The sequence below is a fragment of the Nycticebus coucang genome, chromosome 7 (genome assembly GCF_027406575.1).
Source record: "Nycticebus coucang isolate mNycCou1 chromosome 7, mNycCou1.pri, whole genome shotgun sequence".
NCBI lineage: Eukaryota > Metazoa > Chordata > Mammalia > Primates > Lorisidae > Nycticebus > Nycticebus coucang.
In genome coordinates, this window is record NC_069786.1 from 20,946,684 (window position 1) to 20,973,551 (window position 26,868).

The 26,868-nt window shown below is 36.2% G+C and overlaps 1 long non-coding RNA gene across 1 annotated transcript; it reads left to right on the plus strand.

Moving 5' to 3' along the window:
- The first annotated feature begins 688 nt into the window (after positions 1 to 688).
- On the plus strand, positions 689 to 26,868 carry LOC128590855 (uncharacterized). The gene is made up of 3 exons (XR_008381351.1): positions 689 to 929; positions 1,178 to 1,380; positions 26,007 to 26,868. It is a non-coding gene; the product is annotated as an uncharacterized LOC128590855 (long non-coding RNA).

Genomic DNA, 26,868 nt, shown 5'->3' on the forward strand with positions numbered 1-26,868 from the left:
CTAGACTCTTGAGTATTAGAAAGCAATTATTAATAAAAGGCCATTGAAAAAAATGATTGTTTAGTAGAGGGAAATAGGTCCAAAAGGAGAATAGAGAAAGTGAGGTGATAAGAAAACACCAGTTGCTTCCAAGTGTCAGATAATCGGAGTGTCACAAACTGAAAAAAAAAAAAAGGGTTCCAGGATCTATTTGTTAATGAATCATAACAAAGTTCAACCACTTAGTTTCCTTTTTGTCCTGTTCTATGGGCCCTGTTTGTTTTAAATTGGAGAAAACATTTCATTTTCTGCCTTTTTCTTTGAGTTTACCCCCCTTTTTTTCAATTTTACCCAAGTATGTCCTTTTTACATTAAAACGAACCCTTTTATGAATACACGTTGACAAGTTTGGACTAATTTTTAATATTCATGAAACTGTTGGGCGGTGCCCTGCACTGAGCCTCTCCAGGCTCAACCCCAAACAAACACGCTACGCAGCGGCAGCTGGGCTCCAGCAGCGCCCCTGCCTCGCAGACACACACCCGGCCTGTCCTGCCCGTGGGGCTGCCGTGCCTGAGCCAGGGAGACGCGCAGTTTTGTCCCCGGCTTCCCTCTGTCCGCCTTAGCGGGGGACAGGCAGCTCCCTCTATCTGCCTTAGCCGGGGACAGGCCGCCTCAACCTCCAGATTCTCTCCTTCTTCCTGACCGGGGCGACCCTGCCCTGGCTCCCGGCTTCTCCTCCGGACTGCTGGGGCGGGGCCGGCTGTGTGTGGGAGGAGACGTACTGCCCCGCCCCCAGCCTGTCTTCCGGACCGGAGGGAAGACTAAGGGCGTGGCTGAGCGCGGAGAGCGGGAACCCAGTTACAGGCGGGGCCTGTCCCCGGGAGGAACCCGCAGTGAGGAGCACTTCGGGACGCTGTGGTGAGATTCACGCGCGGGACCAATAGCCTGTAATTAAAATTGTAGATTTCCTCTCTCTTGGGTTCCTCAGGAAGGTTTGAGGGAAGTATTGAAAAGTTCTAAGAACCCCAAAGTGGGAGGCGGGAGGCGTCAGGGGGTGGTGGAGTGTCAGGTCCTAGGCAGCGCAGCCTGTGAAAGACCGCGGTGTTCTTTCACAGGCTGCGCTGGAGAGGGACCCGTTTGTCTTGGAGAGGTGTTCTCCGTGTAGTTAGTGTGGTTTGCTGTGCAACAAACGCAGGTTGATGACTTGTGTTTATGACCACTCCGTCGTGGGCTGGGCTCCACTGCTTGTTCCTGCCGCTGAGAACCAACCACAGGGGAACGTCCTCCTCCGCCGGGACCTAACTTCGCCGCCACCACAATCAAATCAGCAATCTGCCCCTCAATAAAATCTTCCTCATGCTCTCTATTTGTATTCATACCTACATTGAAAGCTCTCAGGTAACAAACTTTTCTCTAAGCTTTGGACTATTATTTTTGGTTGACAATGATAAATTATTAATATTAAATAATAGATGATGGTTATTCTAAGTTCAGTTGTGTTCTTACGGGTATTTTTTTTTTCTTCTAGCAGTAGTTTATCTAACCCATTACTCAGACGGTAAATTTATCTAGTTCATTACCTTTCCTGACTTGTTCAGCAGCAAGAAACCCTGCTTTCAGTTTCTAGCTTCTATATTTTCTCTTTTTTAATTTTAATTTTGGTTTTATTTTTTGCCTATCCGTACCCCCTATACCCCCATAGCCATTGAATTAATGTAGTTTAGTAATTTGCCAAGGATTTGAGAAGTTGACATTCACCTTGGGAATTCATTTTCTCTGTGGTTTCCTGTTTCCAACAACAACAACAACAACAAAAATTTCCAGCTGCTCTGACAACTGGAAACTCTGTTCTTTGACACCTTGAGCTAGTAGCACATTTTCTATGGCCTGCCTTGTTCACAGGTTAAAGAATCACATAATGAAAAGTGAGCTAACACAATCTCTCACTGTGATACTTTTTTTCAAAAAGGTAGCCTCTTTACTGGTTCTTCCTACTTTTTCACTGAGCCATCCGTTAGTTGGGGAGTTATCCAGGGATTGAGGCCGTGATTATCAATATGTTTAAAATCTACCCTCCCTTCTGTGGCTCTCTTACTTCTAAAACATATGGTATCAATTTCCAGCCTTTCTGCTGGCCTTTCCCTCTTTCCTCTTTCTTTCTAGTCATATACACTGCAATTTTTTTTTTTTTTCAGCTAGAGATGTGAGGAATTTGGTGCCCTCAAGAAAAACAGCAACAAACTCATAGTTATGTGTTAGAATCACAGTTTTTCAAGGATAAATTTTCCTCTGATTTCCACCTGCTGTGTGACTCTTTTCAAGGCCTTTAAATTGTTGTTATTCTCATTGCTGTTTTTAACATTTCATCTAGATTTTACAACTGTAATTTGCAGAAAGTTTCACCCAAGAAATGTACTGTGCCACTACCATGGTTCAGAACCAGGGTGACCTCTAAATAAAAAGGTTGCTAAAACAAAATCAAAAGGTAGAAAATTAGTCCATAAGTTCTTGAGATCTGAGTTACTGGCTAATTTATTTCTGTATCTGTAAAATCTATCACTGTATCTGGAGAACGTACATTCACTAAGTAATATGAAATCTACTTTTAGTATCCCACAACTACAAAGGATATATCACCAGATTGTGTTATGTAGTCCAAAGAAGGAGATGAGTGCTAACACTTTCTCTAGTAGCTGACACTCAAATAAAAGGAGGGAGAAATTGGTAGAGGAAAAGTTAATGGAACTCACGTGGATCAACTGAAATGTGTACTTCTTCCGAGTGGTTTAATTAGGATTACAGCAGCTAACATTTACTCAGTGCTTACAATGTGCCAGACACTATAAACAAAACACTTTAGATGTAGGACATTGCTTTAGTCCTGTAAACAACTATGCTTTAGGATTTTTTTTTTTTATGTTTTTACAAATAATCTCTCAGGTGAAGAGAGATTAAGCAACTTTGAACCCAGGAAGTTCTGATTCCAAAGACTTCATTCTTAGCTATGGTGGAAATCGTTTAGTCATTTGCCACATAACTCAAGTCAATATGTTCTATAGTAAGAGCTGTTCATAGAAATGCGTTAAGGTTCTTATACAGAATTAAAATTTCTACTATGTAAAGAATTATCCAAAATAAATAAGAAAAAATGAAATAATTTCAATAATAAGCAAAAATACTTTGCAAACGAGAATATGGATTACCAACTGATATTCAGAACAAAATTGTTCAATTACATATTATTTATTAAGATACATAGTTATTCAAATGCATGGAAAACTTAACAAAATATAACAAAAATATTATAAGGTTAATAGACATCAATAATATACATAAATACCCCATATTGAAAAAAGCGAAAATGCATCCTCATACAACACCGATAAAGATGGCTTTCAATGAGCCTTTCCAAAAGATTTTAATAACATATAAGCCTGAAAATGTACATTTTCTTTGACTCATAAATTTACTTTAAAAATCGCTCCAACTATTGACATTTTTTACATAAATACACTTTGAAATAGTATTTGCTTTAAGAAATAGAAGTTAATCTAGATGTACAATGCTGAAGAGGAGCAAATAAAATAAAATATGGCACATTCATTTAGGAAAATACTAAGCAGTCATGAAAATGATGCTGTAGATTTTGATGAACATAGGGATTATGAAGTATTATCTTTTAAAAAATGAATTGATCATATTTTAAAGCTGCAATGCATAGTCTAACATTTCAGTTTTAAAAAGGAGACAAGATAAATTAGTTTATCTAGGCCTCCCTGAAATGGGGCAGTTGATTCCACAAATATGAGTGAGAGAGCAAGGCTGCTATAGTTTACTAAAACTGACAGATTAAAAAAAAAACATAAAAGAAAAAGAAACAAGTAGATGGTAGATACAGAAAGAGGGAGGGAGGGAGGAAGGATGGAAAGAAGGTAGAGAAGGAGGTGGGCAGAAATGAAGAAAAGGGAGAAAGAAAGGAGGAAAGATTAGATAGAGATAGTGAGTGTCCCCCTGGTTTGCGCTTCTCCTGGGCTACAAACTTCTAGTGATGAGAGAATCCGGGTAACTGACCTGAGTTAGTTTCCATGGGAACTTTACCTAGTGCAGGTGAGGACTAAGAGTATAGATTTGGGATTCCATAAGAAGAGGTGGGGTCCCATTTCACACATAAAAGTGACATTCCCAAATACTGGAAAGATGTTAAAATGGTTCACAGGCAGAAAAAATAATATCATTTATTTATTTATCATCTCTAATATAGACTCCTACTACACAGCACTGTACACTCAAGTTCCTGCTCTAGACGAAAATACTATTTTAACTTTTTGTTCTAGTAGGGAAAAATGCCATGGTTTATGGAGTAATATTAAGTCTTAGAATTAGAGATTATGCAAAATAGTCTTCAAAAGAAATATTCTAAGCATTAGGATGTGGCTTAGATAAAAGCAGTTACTGGCAATTAGATACAATGATACAGCTAGTATCTAACTACATAAGCAGGTAAACATGAGTTTGGGTTGGAGGTGAGACATAATTTTTCTACTCTTCTGTTACCTAGACACAATTGGTGAATGGCAGCCTAGAGCACTGTAAATTGCAAATTTGTAAGTAGAGTGGATTACAAGAAATAAGAGTTTTATATCTCCTGAATTCATCAGTTACTGATGTCTGCCATGAACAGAACAGTTGGATAGTTAGGAAGGATGTGAAAACTGGGCCGGATTTAGAGATTGACCTGGCAGCAAAATAAAGTGCAAAACAAAAAGATGGAAGAGAGAAAATTTCGAAGAGTCATTTATCTGTATATTCCATTAAATACTTACACAATGTGCTGTGAGATTTCTATTCTATTATACTCTCTTCTTGTCTATTTTATTCTATCCATTTCATTTTAAAATGCTGGCCATGGCCTACTAAGATAATTTCACAACATTACCCGTCAGTTGTAATGCACAGATGGAAAACTCTACTACCTATTTACTGGCCCAGTTGGGGTGGTAAATGCAAAATGCAACTATTCCCTATTGATCTGGGCTGCTATATCTAATCTAGACAGCAAGATACCATCTGCATAGGTTAAGATTCTGGCAGAGACTTCCAATACTAAATAAAATACTTATTCATATGATTTAATTAGAGAAATTAGTGAAAAGCAAGGTCACTAAATGGAGATTTTACTTATGAGCCCTGTAACTGAAATTCATGAAGCTGGAAGATGAACAGATAACATTATTTAAAAATCAAAAAACATCTTTATGTATATGTACATATGTGTGTGTGTTTATGTATGTATATGTGTGTGTGTGTGTGTCTGTGTATACAGCCTTATCTACCTACCTTGTGTCTTTTTTATGAGAAAAGGTTATAATCAGATGAATCATCCTAACAATGACTTGAATAAAAATAAAACTAACTTGTTTTTCTTATTATCTATGAGGAAATGTTGTCAGTAGAGGGTTTTTGTTTTTCTTAAAACTGTTGTTGTCATGGTAGCTCTTCAGTAGACATATGGGACAATGTGAGGAAAATCATTATTTGAAAAGAAGAAAAAAATTAAACATGATTGATAAAACTAGTATTTTTTAGAGTCTTCCCTTGTAGGCACATAGCCAATAGGCTAAATGGACAGATGTAGAGGGAACAAACTCTCCATAAAGAGAACTTTGGCCTCAGATGTAAGATTAGAAAGCATCACTGACAATTGGGAACACATCAATGAAGGGTTAATAAACATCATTATATTTAACAATAGATTTGGAATTAACAGACTAATTTCACAAATTTGGGATTTTGCACAGTGTGCTTGCAGACCTTTGAAGTCCCAGTGAAAGTTAAGTCAATTAAGGAAATTGTATCTGTGAGTAAGCAAATAATAAAATATTATGTTCAATTAAAACAGATACTTTGTAGGTAAAGATCTCCAGAATTGCATTCAGGTTAGAGTTAGAAGCTCATAAAAATTATTGTTAAAGAATATTTTATATAAAGCTACATTTTTTTCCTAATGTGGATAATAGGGACATAATAGGCTTGCATAGGAATGGTATTACAAGAATTGAAGATATGATAAAATAATGTTGGTTCAGTTTTTCCTTACTACTTACACGAAATGGGTAAAATTTTGAAAAAATTAAATGGCTTAACTAGATTATGTAGCAAGCTTTTGCCAGCTGGAAATAAATGCATATACTCTAGACCAGGTGTCCTCAAAATTTTTAAACAGGGAGCCAATTCACTGTCCCTCAGACCGTTGGAGGGCCAGGCTATAGTTTAAAAAGAAAAACTATTAACAAATTCCTATGCACACTGCACACATCTTATTTTGAAGTAAAAAAACAAAACAGGAACAAATACAATCACACTGCCTCATGTGGCCCGCAGGCTGCAGTTTGAGGACCCCTGTTCTAGACTCTGATAGGCTCTACATAGTGGTTGATCTGGCAACAAAATAACATGCAAGCAGGAAAGATTTGAAACAATGATTTTGGTTTCTTCACAGGAATTTCAGTAAATCTCTTATCTGTAAGCATGATGTGATCTTTCTTACTTCCTTTAATGTTATGTCCGAGCTTCTTTCATAAAATGTAGCCAATGCTATCCTGTATGATTGGGATGTTTCTCATTTATATCCTTTATTCATTCATTCAACCATGCAATATAATTCAATCAATATGTACTGGCTAATTCCTTTATTTTCCTTCAAAAATGACTACATAATTGAAAGTAAAATCTGGCACTCAGAAAAAGAGGTCTAGATTGAGTACACAGATCTGAAATATTTTTACTAAAATTGTAACATACTTAAACATTGGACTGTTTCTTTATAATTTGCTATTCCCTATGGTGGCTCCTACCATTTGAATAATACAATCAGAAAAAATGTCCTCCCCTTTAATTTTGAAGGTAACCACATTGTTGGTATGAATGCCAATGCTGCAGAAAGACAGCCTTGCAGCCTTCAGGGATAAGCTCACTCCTGCAATGTTAAAAAATGAAGGCAAGAAGCAGACTGCATAGCATGGGATGGCGTGTAGCAAAGTTCTTTATTCGGGCGTCTGATTTTATACACTTCTAGTCACGTACACACTTAATCTATCATCTGTTAGTTTCACCATTACCTCATTTTACCTATCTGAAATTAATTTGTAAGGAAATATCCTGTTAACCACATCAACATAATCACTTCTGCAGTACACATTCTGCAAATGTTATAACAAAACAATGTATAGGGAGATTGATATAACAAAAGACTTAGAAATATTTTAATATCTAGAGCATTATATAAAGAATTTTATGCCAATAACTTCATTTTATTTAGAGAGGCAAATTCCTTTTGAAACATAACATAGAAAACATATCTGAAGAAGAAATAGAATATAGAATACCCCTAATATTATTAAGGGTATGACTAAGTAGTGCATATACATGTGAACACTCTCACACATACATCACTTTTCTTGGCAGAATTTTGGAACCTCAAGGGAGATGTAAGTGTCAAGTTATAGACACTGTATGATAAAGACAACAGAACAGAGTAAAAATTCCTGAATAAAATGTGGCCCATAGTTTAAAAAGTCTATAACAGCATACAGAGGATGTTTTACAAGCAATCATAAGTAAAACACAGGTTGAGACATTGGACATCACTCACTTTCAGTTTCAGTTTCCATAGTAAAATGAATCACCCCCACCTCAAAACTCTTCAAGCTTAAGGGCTTTTGCGATAATTCCCTTATTGTATTTATAATTTTGTCAAATATATATGTATCACTAAACATGCAGTATAGTTTTTCTTGCTTTTGAATATTATTCTAAGATTGGCAAACTTTTTTTAAAAAGCCAGAAAGCATTTTAGCATATGCACCACAAAGTTTCTGTCCCACTTATTCACTTTACTTTTGTAGCCTAAGAACAGCCATAGACAATATATAAAAGAATGGCTATGCCTGTCTTTCAATAATATTGTACTTTATTTAAAAAACAGACACTCAGCCAGCAGGAAACATTTGCTGACCTGTCCTTGTAAGAATGGAATGCATTGTTTTAAAATATTCAATCATACGACTATTACACAGTCATTTACTTATGCATTTTATTTTTTAGTGCATTGCCATATTGTGTCCACTTTTTCAGTTATGAAAAAGAGTGCAGCAAGTATTTAATTCCAGTATTCTGAAATTGTATTGTGATGAAATATGTACACCTAGAGGTAAAACCCCTAGGCCTGAAGGAGCATACAGTATATAATCAATCTCATCAGATGCTATGAAATGATTGACATTTTCAAAGACGGATGTACCAACTCATATTCTTAATAGAGTATAGGAAAGTTGTCATTATTCTATATTTTTATCAGAGCTTGAAGTTGTCTGACAATAATTTCTTACTAATCCAATTGATATTGTTATATTATTCATTATTAAATTTGCAGTTCTTTGCTTGTTAATGATTTGTATAGATTTTAATTTACCTATTGGCTTTTGGGTTTTCTGTTGTAAATGACTAGTCTCATTTTTTTATCCATTTTAAAAGTTTTTCTTCCTTTCTGGTTTCTGGGAATTTATATTACATTCTAAATAGTGTACCATTATTAGGGCCCCATATGACAAATATTTTCTCCATCTCCATAATGAGATGTGCTGTTTTGTTTTCTATTCTGCTTATTATATCACTGTAACCCAAGGCATAAATATTGTCACCTATGTTTTTGTCTAGAAATTTTGTAATTTTAGGTCTTACACCTGGGCTTATGGTCCAATTTGAATTAATTTCAAATTTTATCTCAAATTATTCCATAAGGTATGGATAAAATTTTGTTTTTATACAGATAGCCAATTACGTCACCATAATTTATAGGGGAATATATCCTTTCCTTTATTCAATGAGTTACTTTTAAATCTTTGTTGAAATTATTTAACTGTATATGTGGCTTATTTCTGGAACCTATTATTGTTTGGTAATCAATTTGATTATCTTTAGGCTAATACCACATTATCTTGATAACCATAGCATTATAATAAACCTGAAAATAAAGGAAAAAAGTCAGACAAATGTATTCTTTTCTAAAAAATGTTTGGGCTCTATTGGTTCTTTTTGTTTATACAAAAACTTTAGAATCAGCTCATCAATTTCCACACAAAGAAAATCTTGGTAGGACTTTGGTTAACATATATTAGCAAGGTTGAGTCTTTTGAACCATGAGCAAAAATATTCCTGTACTTATTTGTATTTTCCTTCATAATTTTCAAGAATGTTGTATCAGTTCTATTCTACAGGTCTTGTATATCTTTAGTAATATTTTCAGATTTCATCCATGGTAATTGTATGTTAATGTTATTGTAAACAGTATGCATTCTCTTGTACACTATATTATATAATTATTGCTGGTATATAGAAATAAAATTGAACTGGTTATTGATCTTTTATCCTGTAACCTTGTTAAGCTCTCTTTGTAGTTCTACTAGCCTCTTTTATAGGTTTTGTGGTATTTTATGCATAGATAATCATATCATCTATAATAATAAACAGTTTTATATCTACCTTTCTAATACAGATGTATTTTAATTCTTTTTCTTACTTTTTGCAAGGACTAGAACTGCTAATAAAATGGTGAAGAGGTGAAAGTAGACATTCTTTCCTTGTTCCTAGTCTAAGAATGATGAAATGTACCCTGCTGATCACTAAATATGATGTCAGATGTCCATTTTTTCATATACTTATATGAGGTTTAGAAAGTGTTATTTTATATTCAGCTTACTAAGTTTTTATCAGAGATGGATGTTGTGTTTGTTAAATACATTTTCTACTTCTATGAAGATGATCCTATTTTTTCCTGTTAATGTGATTTATTATATCAATTGGTTTTCAAATATTATAGCAACTTTCTATTCCTGAAATGAAACCTTTTTGGTCACTATAAACTCTTCCTGTCATATTATTGGTATATTATTGGATGTGGTTTTCCAAAATTTTGTTAATTAATTTTGTATACTATATACTCATGTATATATATTTTTCAAAGTATATATTTCATATCTGCTTCTATAGGTGCCACTCTTGAACAACCAATGGGTCAAAGAAAATAAATCAAAAGGGAAATAGAAACTGCTTGAGACAGGCTCGGCACCCATAGCACAGTGGTTATGGGTCCAGTCACATACACTGAAGTTGGCAGGTTCAAACCCAGCCCGGGTCAGCTAAAACAACAATGACAACTGCAACAAAGAATAGCTGGGTGTTGTGACAGGTGCCTTTAGTCCCAGCTATTTGAGAGGCTGAGGCAACAGTTGAAGGTTGCTGTGAGCTGTGACAGTACAGCACTCTACTGAGGGGGATATAGTGGGACTCTATCTCAAAAAAAAAAAAAAAGAAAGAAAAGAAAAGAAAATGCTTGAGACAAATGAAACTGAAAACACAACATATCAAAATTTATGGGATGCAAAAAAAGCAGTTTAAAGAGGGAAGTTTATAGCCATAAATACCTATATTAACCAAAAAAGAGATTTCAGATAAACCTAAGTTTTTCAAGTAGCTATAAAACTTCAAGTAGCTATAAAAGAAGAATAAGCTAAGTCCAAAGGTAGCAGAAAGAAAGAAATCATAAAGATTAGAACAGAGATAAATTATTAAAAACTTTTCTTTATTCAGAAGTTAGGCATTTAGTGTTATAAACTTCTCTCAAAGTTTTATTTCATTGCATCCCACATTTTGATTTTGATTTTGATTCACAAATGTAATTGTTAGCTTTCTTTCATACTGTTTTGCTTTCTCAAACAGGAGCTAGTCAGAAATATTGTCTGCAGTTTCAAACCATTTAGGAATTTAAAAGTGCATTTTTGTCATTGTTTTCTAATTTACATCATGTCAAACACCATACCATATGACTAATTATTTTAGATTTCCTGTGACGTATTTTATGGCCCAGAATATGTTCAATTCTACCAAAACACAGTACACCATGTTCCTTTTGAATGACAATACTGTTTTTGCAGTTTTTGGCTGTGGCTGGGTTTGAACCCACCACCTGTGGTATATGGGGCTGGCGCCCTACACCTTTGAGCCACAGGCGCCACCCCTTGCACTTCAATACTGTATATGTGTGTGTATGCGTGTATGTATATATATTTTCTTCTATTGTTAGATGATATTTTATGAAAACATTAGGTCAAGTAGTTGATAATATTGCTTAGATTGACTATATTCTTACTGAGCTTCTGTCTTCTTTCTTTAATTAACTATAAAAGAAGACAGTTGAAATATCTTACTGCTAACTGTGAATTTGTCTAATCTCCTTATAGATCTTTCAGTTTCATGTCTGTATTTTAAACTTAGTTATTATGTGCATAAACATTTCGTATTGTTAGGGCCCTGTGATGTACTGACAACTCTGTCATCACGAAGTCACCTACTTTACTCTTTGCATTATTTATTCATCTAAAATCTACTTAGTTTGATGTTAATACAGTATTCTTCACTTCTTTTGTCCATAATTAAAATTAATAAAGCATACCTTTTCTATCCTTTTTATATTTGTGGCTTTATATGTAATGTTTTCTTTTTATTATAAGCAGCTTATATTGGGGTCTTGGTGTTTTATCCAAAAAAGTTTATTTATTGATTGTACTAGTTGGTGGATGTTTATATTACTTCATTTAGTGTGCTATGATCTGAATGTTTGTGTCCTCCCCAAAATCATATGTTGAAATATGATCACTAATTAGGTTAGAAGGTAGATTCCTTGGGAGGTAATCAGTGCCTTTTTAAAAGAGACCCCAGAGAGGTTTCTTGCTGTGCTTCACCATGTGAGGAAACATCTAAAAGATGCCATTCATGAAAAAAAATGTATCCTCATTTGACACCAAATATGCTGAAACCTTGACCTTCAACTCCTCTACCAGGAGAACTGTGAGAAGTAAATTTCTGTCACATACAAGCTTCCTAGTGTATATGTTGTTATAGCAGCTCAAGCACACTCAGACATCATTCTCAGAACTACACCAAGGGCTTTCCAGCATCTTAAAACTGAATTCTTTTAGCCTCCATCATTGTGTGAGCCAATTCCTTGTAATAAATAAGACCTGTTTCTCTGGTGTACCCTAACTAATACAGATTTTGGGACTGAAATTTGTTTTAGGAGAACAGAAGATAGTGGATGAATTGTCTGAATTGTTTTGGGGGTTTCTGGAATCTATTCTCAAATCTGAGTGGATTTAAAGATGCCAATCCACTTTCAATAATAAAGAGAGCCCTAAAACTTCATGAACTGTTCTTCAACAGACATACAAAATATCTGCTTTGTATACTCCTGACCAGACATTCATAAGAAGCAAGAAGTTGGCTTACTGTGTATATTATACTTTTAAACATTCTTTTAAAAAACTATTAAATAAATGATGCTAGCTGGTTGCCCCTAATTTCACTGGAAAAAGGAAACAAAGATAAGTTCAAAGATTCAAATTCTCTGTTCAAGTACCATAAAAATTATCTTAGAGCTCTTATGTGTTCTGTGAAGGAGAGCTCATAGCTCCTACAACTACAGGTCTAAGATGACTGAAAATCAGATGCAGAATCTCATTCTGTGTCTGCTTGAACTTGGACTCCTAACCTCCCGTGGTGTCTACAGCAAGGGCATCCATTGGGAAAGAACAGAATTTTGTAAGTTGTAAGTGAGACTTGAGGGAAGACCCTGATGAGACTTGAGGGAAGACCCTGATGAGTCTGGGGACATTCAGTTACTAAATTAGCGTGCGCCTTCTTTACCAGTGGAAAAGGTTTCCTCACTCCCAGTGGGTGTGTCTCCTGCTATGTGTGCATTTGCACGCACACCCACAGGCACCACAGAAGAGCCTGCCCTCTCATAGTGTGAGTGAGTAGTTCCTAAGTGACAGATGTACGCTACCATTCCATTCCTGCTAAGCCTTTCGATCTTTTTCTTTGTATTAAATCAAGACACGCCTGGCATTTCTAACCTGCTTAGTGTGAGCTACTTGTTGGTATGTTTCAGCCAACCACCCAACCGTCCAGAGCCCTTTCTAATCCCCCAGCCACAGCGTTCAATGCACACTTTCTTCTTAATGAGCACTTATTAATAAATGCAGCCTAATCCAACCTTACGTTCCTTCCACTTTTATCCAAAATCCTTGTTACTCCCACAAATGTTTCCCATATTTTTGTCTGTACATATTAGAGAACTCATGTGATACTTTTGGAGTACAATGTAACTATGGTAATTTGTGCCTCTCCTTTAGGAGCCTGCTGGAACTTTAGTTAGCTATATTTCCATAAGCAAAGATCAATGGGTCTTGAGAAAAGTTAGCACTATTTTGTATGGCAACATCAGGGTGAGGTGAGAGCACTACAGTTTCCTCAGGAACTGCAGAATTAATTCCCTCACACAGGGTTGCAGCAGCTGATACTATACCAGTGGGGCGATTACTGCCATTATGAGAGGGCAGGCACTTCGGTGTGTCTGTGTGTGTGCATACAACTGCACTTTTGCAGCACTGTGTTTAATTTTTTATTCCATTGGATCTATTAATATAATAAAACTGCTGATTTTTGATACTATAATGTGAAAGCAACTTAACATTGTCTAGTCACTATAAAGCAGCTTTTTCTCTTTAATAATGAGGACCATAAAAAATAGTTTTCTTTCAGCTTATAGGGCCCATATAGCATTTTAGTTGTCTTACCATATAAAAATATCGACTCTCCAGTCTTGATAACCTTGATTCATTATTTTAAGAGTAAATAAAACTAGTGAACAGGTCACTACTAAACATTTTGATACTATACATGTATGGCAGAATGTGAGAAAAAAGTCTGTCAAAAATTTAGTTACCTGCTCCATCCTATGGCCTGGGCCATGCTGAGTTACCCCTTTCAAGAAGAATAAATTGCTGCATCTGACATTCTCACCACTAAGACACAGACATATATTGGGTTGAACTCTTCACAGATATGCAGTGATCAGATTATGCTAGCTTAAACTATTTAGTAATATCCTTCAAAGCCTTCTGGTTTTGAATAGAGCCCAGAAAATAAGAGGTTCAGCAACACATCCAGGATGCTTTGCAGGCTGCCGTGTCATTTGGTCTGTGTCACTACGTAGACCAGATAGTCCTTGAAGAAATTGTGGAAGTTGGAGACACAAGTGAATCACAGCACAATCCTTTAGAATTTTGGAGTATAGCCATCCCATTCTCAACATTTAACTATTTTCCTTTTTGAGAAAGTTTCTGGCTTGCTGTGGTCCCTAATAGAGGCTGAATGCTTGGCCATTAGCTGTCCAATTACCTTCATTATCTTGGAGTTGCTTAATAGACAAAGTGATATATTTGGTTGATCACAGCAGGACGTCATTATTACATAAAAGTAATATGTAAATAGAGGGATCAAATGAATCCTGAAATAATGAGTCTCTTGCACAGGTACGTGGTCTAGATATCCATGACACTCCTGCCTTGCTGCCTCCTCTATTTCAACCCCCATCCACAGTCTGCTGGGGAGTTTCTTCTAACTAGGGATGAAGGAAGCAATCTGGAAATTTCCATTGCTGTACACATAACTTGCCAAAGCCAAGACCAATGCCGTGCCCCTGACACTCAGCACGATCAGCCAATGACCTGGTGGCAGATTAGTTACGTTGGACTATCTCCATCATGAAAAGGGCAGCACCTTGCTCTCCTTGCACTCATACTTTGCTTCTTTCTTCTTTACTGCATCACTTATTTTTCAAATATTTCTTTCCCTTTCTTTTTCCCTCTCCCTTTTGCTCATCTTCTCCTTTAGTTCTCATGCTCCAGCAAATGTACTTAAGATGGGATATAATATTCTATATTTTTCTTTTGATGCTGTAACTGGCTCTGTGAAGAAATGTCAACAACCTCCTATATGTTTTTGTTTTCTTAATAATGCTCTAATGCTGTTCCTCAACTAAATGCTTGATCTTTTTAATTATTTCCAAGAAATGGTGGATTTTTCTTAAGACAAAGGAGTTGAGATTTAGAAACCACCTGGCAGGTTTCCTGCCATCCCTCAGTAAAGTGCCCCATGCACTAGACCCTTCTTAATTTCCCTTGTTAATTTCATGTCACCCTATCTCAATACCTGTAGTGCCTTGTCAGTTTCCTTTCCTTAAAAATCGTGGATTATTCCTTAGTTAGGGAGTCATATTTGAGGCTCCTTCTTCCAGCTAAACCTCTTTTTTGTCTTTCAAATTAAAATTTCCTTTCTTTGGCAATCCTTGTTGTCCCAATAATTGGTCCTTTGCCCAGCAAGTAACTGGACCTAAGCCAAAATTCCCTTGAAGTTTCAATAACAATGCTACATAGATCTCTATCTTTAAAACTACACTCGTACACTAGAGAAATTGTTCTTGCAAATGTTGGAAGTCAAGGGTTCTGGTTCCCCAATCCCAGTTGACCTGGTTTAACTACTCTGTGGAACTATAAAGTTCAACTGAGAAAAGTCAAGAAACAGGAAACAAAAATTGGGTAGTAACTGAAAGTAAAACTGAAGCATCACAGGCAACATGAATATAATGCAAAAGTAATTTTGCACAGACTGTAGTATAACAAAGAGAAATTTTATTAAGAACAAAGAGACCACCTAGGGCACTTCCAAAGAGAGTTGGCAGTGGTTCCCTCTCATGAGTGATTTGGGGATGCAGAGGCAGTACAGAGGTATAATACCCTCTTTCTTTCCATTTGAAATTGTGACTCTTTCATTAATCTCTCTGCACCTCCCAGACACTTTCGTCCTTTTCTATTGGTCATTGATTACTTAGGTTACCTTGTACCCACATTCCTTTTCCTTTTTAGGTGAGAGTTAGTGAGTGGTGGCCTGGGAACAGTGGTAATCAAGACCTCTGTTCTTGATTCAAGGTCAAGTGTTATGACCTTGCAGATGGGTTGTTCTGGGTAGCTAGTTGCTTTAGGGGAACTGATTAACATCCCTGGGGCTTTCTGATGCAGACAGATAGGCATGAGTTGGTATGGGAACATGTTATAAGAACATAGTTGATTGAGACCCTGGGGATTTCCAAGAAGGAGCTGACACTCCTCAAAAGTTGTGTATAAGATCCAACACTGAACTCTCCATAATGCCTGCAGTTGCTAGGATGAGGCTGAACCTGATATCTAGGTTGTTAAAGTAAACTTTTGTTTTCTTGTGAAAATGTTACTTACTCTTGTTCTTTTTAATTATTTTGGTGATTACCTTGAGCTATCCCCATGCCACCCTAACATTATGGTGAGACAGCCAGGAGAGGCTCTCATTTAAACTTGAGCAATTTGCTTTCACCTGGTTGTTCTGCTCTTTCATTCCATCAAGTCAGTACCAATAACCATTCTTCAGGACTAAGAACCAAGAACCTGGAAACACAGGAACCTGACATCTGGCCCCAACCCTAAAAAAAATCACTGTTCCTCATTCCTCACTTTGGGTAACACATCTTGAAATACTCCTCTCCTAGTTTCCTTGGTCTTCTTAATACAAAAACCCATATTTGTTTTCCTAGTTCTTTTATAGGCTGCTTGATTACATGGTTTTAAAATGTGCCCCTTTAGGGCTTGGTTAAAAGCATGGTTTTTGACAATGAGGCAGCAATAAGAGTGGTCAACTTTGTGGATTCTGGATCTAGCCTATCTGAGTTTAGAAATTTCCTCTACCATTTATACCTGCATGGCCATGAGGGAATTACATAACCCTTCAAGATTATGGATTTGCTTCTCTAAATGCATTACAATAGCATTATCTTTTTCTTGAAGTTTTTACAAAGATTAAACAACATAAGTCATGGGAAGTGCTTAGCATTCTTCCTGAAATCCAACTAATAGGCAATAAATGTTACCTATAGTTAGCTATATACGAGGTCTGACCATTTAAATTCATGGACTCATCCTAGAAAAAAAAAAATGCTATATACCTTATTGCCACCAGATGGCCAAGGGAAGTATTTCAAAGGCAACCACAATGATATTCAGTAATGAAATATGTAGTACTTTTTTCTCAGATGAGTTCACACACACTTAACTGTCAGACCTCCTACAACCATAGCTTTGATGGTCATTCCAGAAAAACAGTTCCAAAATTGCTTTGAAGGGTGGAGTAGGCACTGGAGTCAATGCCTAGCTTCCTAAGGGAAATACTTTGAAGGTGACCTTAATGATATTCAGCAATGAGGTTACATAGCACTTTTTCTGGGATGAGTTTATGAACTTAAATGTCAGAACTCCTGTGTGTGTTTTATATATAAACTCTAAATTGACATGTATTTTCTTTTTAAAAATTATCAAGTTATGTCTATTCTCTGTTTTCAGGGAACTAGTCAATTTCAACTTATTCTTTCCTTAACTGCTAGAAATAGTCTCATTATTAGTATTTCTCTTTTAAGTTTCTCCCATAAGATCTTTTGTTCACCAAGTAGTCAGGAAATTAATGTCCTGACTACTTAAAATCCTCTCATGGCTCCCCATTGTGTCTATACAAAATCCAAATCCTTGAAAATGACATCAAAAGCATACCAGACTAGGGGTTCTGCCTCCCCCTCTAACCCATTCCCAGTTACTTTACCTTTTACTCACTTTATTTCATCAAATGATATTTTGACTTCTTAAAATTCCAATTTCCTTCCCACATACCTTTTATATCACTTTTCTCTCTGTCTACAGTGTGCCTTCCCTTTTTATAGGTAACTCTTCTCATTCTTTTTTTTTTTTGTAGAGACAGAGTCTCACTTTAACCACCCTCAGTAGAGTGCCGTGCCATCACAGGACTCACAGCAACCTCCAGCTCTTGGGCTTTCGCGATTCTCCTGCCTCAGCCTCCCAAGCACCTGGGACTACAATGCCACAATGCCCGGCTATTTTTTGGTTGCAGTTCAGCCGGGGCGGGGTTTGAACCTGCCATGCCCCTCTACGTCCAGTGGTTTTATGGAAGCATTCAACATCAGTAGGAAGAATCTTCTTCACATAAAACTTTAATATTGACAGTTAAACATCTTTTTCTTAAAGGAAAATCAGACATAAATGTATCCATGGGATGAAACTATAGTTGAATTTTTATCTATTGAGAGAAATAAAATTTACCTATGGAATTTGAAAATGGTACTTTCAGCTCTGTGAGAATTGGCTTGCTGGATTACCTAGCTGCAATTAGCCGTAGGCTAAAGTGAGGATTAAAGCATGCTGCCTGGGTAATGTCTTTGTTTTGTATCTCCTTCCAGTGAAAGGGCAAATAGCCCAAATATTTCCAAAAGTAAACTTTGGCTGGGACAAAAATATTAAAATATTCTACTCTCCCTTCTCCATATGAGAAGAAAAAAATTGTTAAATCAGTTCCTACAGCTGGAACAAAGCTAAAGATGAATTAGAGATTTTAATGTGGGTATTCAGGTGGAGATGAAGAAGGAGGAAGGGCCAATCTCAGGCTCACAGTGCGTTAAACCTGCTTGCTTCTGCTGCTCAGCTCCCACTCCTGCACGTCAGCTTGATCTCCCTAGCAACTGTAATCTTGACCATGAAAGTGTATAATTTTCTGATAGGAGTTTGAATAAATTTGCAGTAATGTGAAAACAAACAAAAAAATTTTGAATTGGCTTTGTGTTTTGTGGTTATTGCATCTGGAAATATAATAGAAATGTAGTGAATGATACATACTTCTAATTTTATAAATTCTAGAGGGATCATTACAATCTCTGAAAACTGCAAAGAACAGTATTTGTGAGACATAATGTTTTTGCATTTTATTACTAGTGGGTTGGTTGAAATTTGAATTCTATAAGTTTTTAAAAATTATCTTTTAAACAGATATCCCTGGTTCTGATTTTTGCCTATTTTTAGAGCCTCCAAATAAAGAAATACAACATGAACAGACAGTCAAAATCCAAATGCATTTTTGACATAGTAAACATAGTTTTCCATTGATAATAAGCTCTTATAGATCTCTTACCTGACCCTTAGAAGCTGATAATTTTCTAATTCAAAGGGCATGCTTCAACTGGTTAATTTGGTCACACACTAACAAGACAACACTCCACAAGGCCTTCTTATAGCTTGTACTTGGAACAAAGTGTCTGGCCCTGCAGCTTCTCAGTTTTGTTGCTACTGAAGAAAATGTGGTGGTTATTTTAATAATTTGACTTTATATATCCTAATTTCATAGATGCAACTTTAAGCTGAAACAAGTCTGGTCTGTTATGAGCTATCTTGGCATCAGCATGGACTATGCAGAACTGAAAGCAGACAGGCTTAAAAATAGAACTCAGATCCCAAGGCTGTTACAGATTTAAAATTTCCCTCTGTGGGGCCATACACTATGAAAATATCATTAATGTTGACCAGACCATCTGCATCACATATAAATGCTCACAGGAAGGGCTTATTCTCTAATGGGACTATAAGAAATTGAGCTCCTAGTCAACTCTATGTTTCTGCTACTGCTTGTATTCCTGACTTGTGATCTCTGCTGAAAGCTGCTAGTTGGATGGACTGCACATCACAAGGAACCTCAACCTCATTGTGGGGTGTCTCAGGGCTACTGAATTCTTATAATATATTTGACTTTGGATCAGTGGTAGATCACAAAAATGAATTGATAGTTTAGAGGCAAGGGGAAACTTACCCTTTATCCTGAAGTTCTGCTGAAAGATCAATTCACAATTAAGGCAGATTAATAAGAGAAAGGACTTATTTACCATGCTCATGGGGAGAAATACTGAGTGATAACCCAGTTTTCCAAAGTAATTCAGGTATCTTTACAAAGGCCTTTGGGGGAAGAATTTGAGGAATTCTTCTCCTCTTCTTCTTGAGGAATTCTCAAGAAATTGAGGAATATAAGATATAAATGGTTGCTAGAGAAGAGGAATTGTTGGGGAGAAATAGAGTGACTTTTAGATTAACCTGGGATACAGGTGTTTATAACCCAAATAATTGGGGCCAGGTCCATCTACATTCCTGGCCCTCATTCCAAAAAAAAATTGAGGTAAAAGGAAGGGGGAAAGGGCATCAATTGTCCCCCTTGATCCTCTGATCAGGCCAGTCCAGTTTAGGGAGATAGGATGGCCTCCCGCAGTGTTTCTTGACCTTGAATAGCTTTCAATTCAAAATATTCTTTATACCAGTGACTCATATTTTGGGGTGAAATTTCCTTAGCTCCTTCAAAGCTTGAGTGTACTTTCCTTACCTTTATGCTGGTATTTCCATGTCTGTAAGAAAATTGTGTTGTGAAATGCAGCTATCCCTAGAAACTGGTGATTATTAGTAAGATGTTTATTCAGTAAATGATTATAATGAAAAAGAGGGAATGTTATGTAAACTAATTTTAATAATTTGTGATAATTTGTGATTTTATTCTGACCAATTTCTAAAAATAATGTGTCTTTCTGATTAAGTGGCATGAAAATACTCTTCCTCCCTCCCCCCGGGAGAAGGCTTTTGTCCCTCCAGCATACAACCTTTATAGATGAAAGATGTAGGTGAGATGGTAGGCAATACTTTAAAAGTATAAAATTATGATTGCTAAAATCAGTACACTGACTTTATAGCAACAGAGAAAAAAATGCTTATGCCAAAGCAGGCATGGGGAAGTTGTATTTTTCAAAACCATTATTGGAACTTCTCTTTAATGCCAAAGAAAAGAGTAAAACATCCCCAGTCATGACCTTGTGTGCTGCCATTAGCATTTTGAATTTAATCTGACTGCTGAGGCTAGATTCATGCCTGACTATGAGGAGCCTTCAGCTGCCTCCGCATTTGAAAGGAGGGTGGTCTATTGTCAGTGGTAAGCAAAATGTTTGGAACTTACCTCCTCAGGTGGTCCTTCTGAAAACATGGACTAAACATGGACTAAATCTAGTAAACTAGATTTAGATTCTGAAGGTGACAGTCATAATAGTGGGAAGCTACATCTATTAATTGCATTGCCTGACTAATGTATCTTTTTGGGGGTGCTGTAATAATCACAAACTCTGTTATTATACATGTGTATTACCTATCATGCTGCTGCTTCAGCCCTGGCAGATGTGCAGGTCAGCTTCAACCTACTAGTGAGAGTTATGCTGTGCTTGACTGAGTTATGCTGTGCTTAACCTTGGGTTAAGAAACACAAAAGATAATGTAGAAACTTAAGGAAGGAGCCACCTAGCTTATTAAGGTAGACTTTATGATTAATAAGATTTGTTTTAACTGAATGAATCTATGACATCTAAAGTCAGCACTTTACTTTGGTCTCATTCTGCTATCTAGAGTCAGCCTGATAATAATTTTGTCATAAAAATTTGAGGAGGCAAGAGGTGGATATCACAGGTGGACTCTTGGAAACTCATATGAGGTTTCCTCTAGACTGTAATTCATGTGCTTTTTCCCATTGAAGATTTTTCTTTGTATCTTTGTTTACCAGGGCTGTCATGACAAAATTCTACAGTCTGAATGGGCTGAACAAGGGAAATTTATTTTTTCATAGTTCTGGAGGATAGAAATCCGAAAGAAAGGTGTTGGCAGGGTTGTTTCTCCCAAGTCCTTGCTCATTGGCTTGCAGGTGGCTGCCTTTTTTGTGTGTCCTCAAATGACTATTTCTCTGTGTGCACATCCTTGGCATCCTTGGTGACTTTTCATGTCCAAATTTACTTTTATAAGACATCAATCATATTGGACCAGGGCCTATCTTAATGGCTTCATTTTAACCTTAATCACCTATTTTAATGACTTTATGTCTAAATGCAGTCACATTCTGAGTGAGTAGGGCTACTGCTTCAATATGTAAATATGGGTGAGCAGAACACAATTTAGCCCATAACAGAACAATATAGAGAAAACCAAGTCTTTAATTTTAAAATAATGCGTTTCCAAAAAGGACTCCACTACTACTAAAAAGGTAAAGGTCTGCAAAAGGGCAATGTAATGTTTTACAAGTTGTCTCTTTAAAATCCCCACCCGTTTTAGCACATGAAACCTGCATTACTTCCCAAGGCCAGTAAACAAAGGGACAGAAAAAAGTTCTTTGCTCTTTGATTTCAAGTATCTTAAACCACAGGAGGTGGCTGAACAGAATTGCTTAGACAAGGGTCATGAGATTGTCATCTCTGGGGATAAGGTTTACTGAAACCACCAATTATAGTTAAACAACAACAACTCAAAGCTGCAACATGTGACATTGGTCATGCAGACCCAAGCTCAACCACCAAAATTCCTCTTTTAAAAAATCTCTGAATTTCTGCTTAAAGTCATGATGGCAGTCTTTTCAGACAGTCGTCTACTGCCCTCTTCATTTGCCAGCAAATTAATAACTTCTCTTCCCTTTTCCTCAAACCCCTTGTCCTCTTTCTTCATTCTCATTGATTTAGCCTCAGGGACAACTACTGAACTTTTGGCAGTACCTTTGTGGTAATAAATCACAGCCATGTGTGTGACTATTTGCTGAGTTCTATGACTTTTCTTAGTGAATAATTAAACCTAGGTTACCATTTTTTTTTTCCTTTGTAAATGTCATATGTATGTTTGGTATTTTTGAAAGTATTCCTCAGATTTGGGGTGCAGAATTTTACACACATAAATTTTGTCAAGTTTCTTCATCATACTTTTTCATGATACCTTTTTTCTGGAACCCTCTGTTTCCTTTATTACAATTTGCTTCCCCTGGTTTTTTATTATGTTTTCATTCCGTGTGTGTGTGTGTGTGTGTGTGTGTGTGCCTGGTTACTTTGCATTTTGTATCTGGCATTTAGTTGGGAAACTATTTAGAGTAATTCTTTGTAGAAAAGAGAATTTACTTTTTTTCTGGCAAAGTGCCTGTAGACACTAGCCATTTGAAATAAATCAATCCAATTTTACGTTTTAAAATTATTTGAATTTGCAGCCACTGAGAAGGCTGGACTACTTTTAGTTAGTCCTTAATCCTAGGATGAACCTTTCAGGAATCCAATGTTTCTTTCTTATTCAGAAATATATAAGGCTGTCAATAGCTTGGACAAACTTCTCAGGCATTGAAACTCCTTTACTAAGTTAATTACTCACATCCCCCACCCCAAGAAAAAAACCTTCTCAGACTTATCTCTCTCAATTTCCATTTCATCCTAAATCTGATTTCAGAAATGTTTCAGAATTTTATAAGCTCTTAAGAAATGTTTTTACATTTTATCAAGCACTTCTGGTCATCTTTAGTAGGTAGATAATTTCAAACAAACTATAGATGATCCAAGACTTATAATGGTTTGCCTTATAATTTTTCAACTTTACTATGATGTTATAGAAATAGTCATTCAGTATAAACTTTACTTCAAGTACCCATATAATCATTCTGTTTTTCACTTTTTTACCAGAAGAAGAGGGTTCATTTGTGTGTCACCATCCAGCCAATATACAGAGACAGGGTTTAGGTCTGAACAAGTTTTATTTTCAGAAGGCCAGCATTTCTGGAGAGCAGTGAGAGTAGCCTCTCAATTCTGTTCTACCTCAATTCCAATTCTAATAACTTTTATAATGGAAATACCAGGAAACAAACCTTAGAAAATTTTAACTTTATCTGACAGAAAACAACACTAAAGTAGCCTTCCCTCTAACAATGCAAAATGTTTAAACAACATAAAGGTAATTTTCACTTTAACAAAATATCTAAGAAAATCATCAAAGAAAACATATTATCAAGGTAATCTTTACTATACCATATCACAATAATAACACCTATTGTCTATGTGTGACTACTTCCTCAAAATCTCATCAGACAAACATTCTTAGAGTCATGATGAAACCTTAACTAGATAAGTGGGATTGGAGGATGTGTAGAATGTGAGCTTAGCAGTCTAGTAGTTCAGGTCAGCTGTATGGCTTCAGTTTAGCCCCTCAGACTCCATCTTCCATACTGTTTTTCTGGCTTCAAGTTTTAGTGCAGTATTCAATAAATTACATGAAATTTTCAACACTTTATTATAATGTAGGCTTTTGTGAGATAATTTTAACATAAATATTCTAAGCATATTTAAGAGAGGCTAGGTTAAGCTACAATGTTTGTTAGGTTGGATGTATAAAATGCACTTTTGACATGGTATTTTCAGCTTATAATACATTTATCAAATGTAATCCAATAGTAAGTCAAGGAGCATCTGTAGCACCGAATTGGAGGTCTTCACCAGCCTTAATTTCATATTTATCGAATACCTTTATTCCTCTATTTACTTTGATTATCTATGATGAGGGTGAAATTAGATGTTTGGGAAGCACTTTAAGAATTATCTTGGCCACATAAATAATACATTCACACTCCTTTTCTTTATTTTAGCTACCCAGGCCTAAAAAAAATAAAATTTCTGAAAGAAGTCTTTTTTAACAAATAATTCTTTTTGAGTAAATGACACATTTATCTACCACAGGAACATTGGGCTCTTAGAAAAAGCCATTTTAGCATGATTTACTAAAAACTTCTCATCTAATCTGAGATCTGTATCTTCTTAGAAGATTAACTCAAGCTTTTTGTCTTTCTGGAAGATGACTATAATCAGCTTCTCTCTTAACAAATATCACCATAAAACTTCTAATATATTTTATGTGAAATATTACATATAAATGTACGTAATATGCTCTGCAGTTATCCTATAACACAGAAAATCATAGAAGCTACTGTTAGAATAGACGTGTTCATGCAGACAACTTTTATATCCAATGTGTTCCAAATATTTCCAAGTGTCTTCCAAATTGAAAAATTTTTTTAAAGGGGGGAGGAAAAGAAAAGTGTACTCAATAATGCTAGGAAAGGAAGGAAATGTAGAGAAGACAAGGTGTACAATTTTGAAATAAACAACTTGGGTTGAGAAATATGGCCAGTAGTCTGCCTTTGATTAACAGACACTTATCTTAACTCAGCATTCCTTTTTACTAAATCCTAGTCTATTAGACAAAGTCTAACTCTTTCAGTTAGTTGTCAACTAAAGAGTCTTTAAATCCGCCTATAACCCGTAAGACACTTCTTTGCGATGCTCTACCTTTCTGGGCCAAACCAATGTATGCCTCCCATCCATCGATTTGCCACTTTACCTGTGACTCATCTCTCCCTGAAATGTATAAAAGCAAACTGTCACACCACCGCACCAAGTCTACTTGCTCAAGGCTTTGTGGGTGTGCCTCCAACTCAGGGTCCTCAGATTTGGCTCACAATAAACCTCTTTAAATTATTTCACCAAGTATGGATTGTTTTCTGTTGACAGAACCAAGAAAACTGATAGTGTAAGTTGCAATCAAAGCTTGAGCCTAAAGTCAGAATACTGATATCCTATCCCAAAGAGAGTTAAACACAGAGCAAACTCTTACTCAGACTTTTATACCCTAGTCATGTCCTCAATAGATTGAATGAGTTCTATTCACCCTGATGATTTGATATTATTTTGTTTTACTTTTTCTACTTACTCAAATATTAAGCTCATCTAACAACACCATCACAAATACACCCATGATAACATTTATCCAAATACCTACGCATCTGTCACCCAGTGAAGTTGACACATAAAATTATCCATTGCACTTTAGAGCTTTTGTTCACATTCCATAGACAAACATATATATAATTATTTCTTTCTATCATCCAAATATATAATTTTACCATTGTTGGTTAGGTAGGTAGTTAGACGTGAGCATGGTAGATGAATGGTGGATGTGGGTAGGCTAGTTTAGACTGGATTGGCTCAGACTGACTCGTGCTATTGTGGAAATGGGGCTAATGGCTAATCAAGACCTTGCAGATGGGTTGTTTTGGGCTGCTGTTGATTTTAGGGAACTGACTAATATCTCAAGGACATTTTGATGTGGACATATAGATATGAGTTGTTATGGGAATATGCTATGGGAGCAGAAATGATCAAGACTCTGAGAAACTTCCAAGAAGCAGCTGACACCCCTCAAAAGTTGTATATAAAATCCAAGCACTGAGCTCTCCATGCTGCCTATGATCACTATGATGGGGCCTGGTTGCAAACTGTTAAAATATACTTTTGCTTTCTTGCTAAAGGTTTACTCTTGCTCTCTTCAAATATTTTGCAGACTACCTCGAGCTGTCACAGTGCTTCCCTAACACTTGGGAGAGGTGGCCAAGAGGAGCTCCTGTCTCAACTCTGGCACGTTGCCTGCCTTGCTCTGCTCATTCATTCCATGACTGAATAGCAGTAACTGTTCTTCTGTACCAACAATCTGGGAACACAGGGACCCACCCCGACACCATTCCTGTCTGAGCTACAGAGTGCACTATCATTAATTTTCCAATATTGCAGAACCTTTCCAAGTTTGTTTGATTTTAATGGAATGTTTAACTACTTTTTCTCCAAAAGAATGGAATATTTGCCATGAATATCATGCTCTCTGTCATATTTATCCTCTTTTTGAACTCAGCTTTCAACCTGCTGTTGTAATTTTTCATTGTTCTTTGTATAGCTGTCGTTTTTTTATCTTTCTCCTATAACCTGGGGATTTATTACTCTCTATTTTCTGGTTCCCTTGCATTGTAATTTTTTGATTAAAAACATTTTGAGAAACATATGAGTTATTCTACTCTTACAATTGATTGAGAGTTTGGCTCAGTATTGATCCACTGTTCCCTAACTCCCAGGGCTGCTCCGTAGAAGCTGATACCATGCCCATTACTATTTTATGTGAGACCGGTTTTCACCTATTGAAAGTGTTACAATTTTTATTTTTTGCCTACAGGGTTTTAAAATTCTATGGTGATATTCTTTAGTGTGGAGTTTTCTTCTTTATTCCCTCCTTTCCTCTTCCTTTAACTGTTTTCCTTCTCTTAGACAGCATGACACAATTAGGGTAGATTTCCCAGCAATACTGAGAAGGCTCCATAAGATATTTCATTAGTGATTTCATTTTCTCTTTTAAAAATCATTTAGTTAAAACTCTT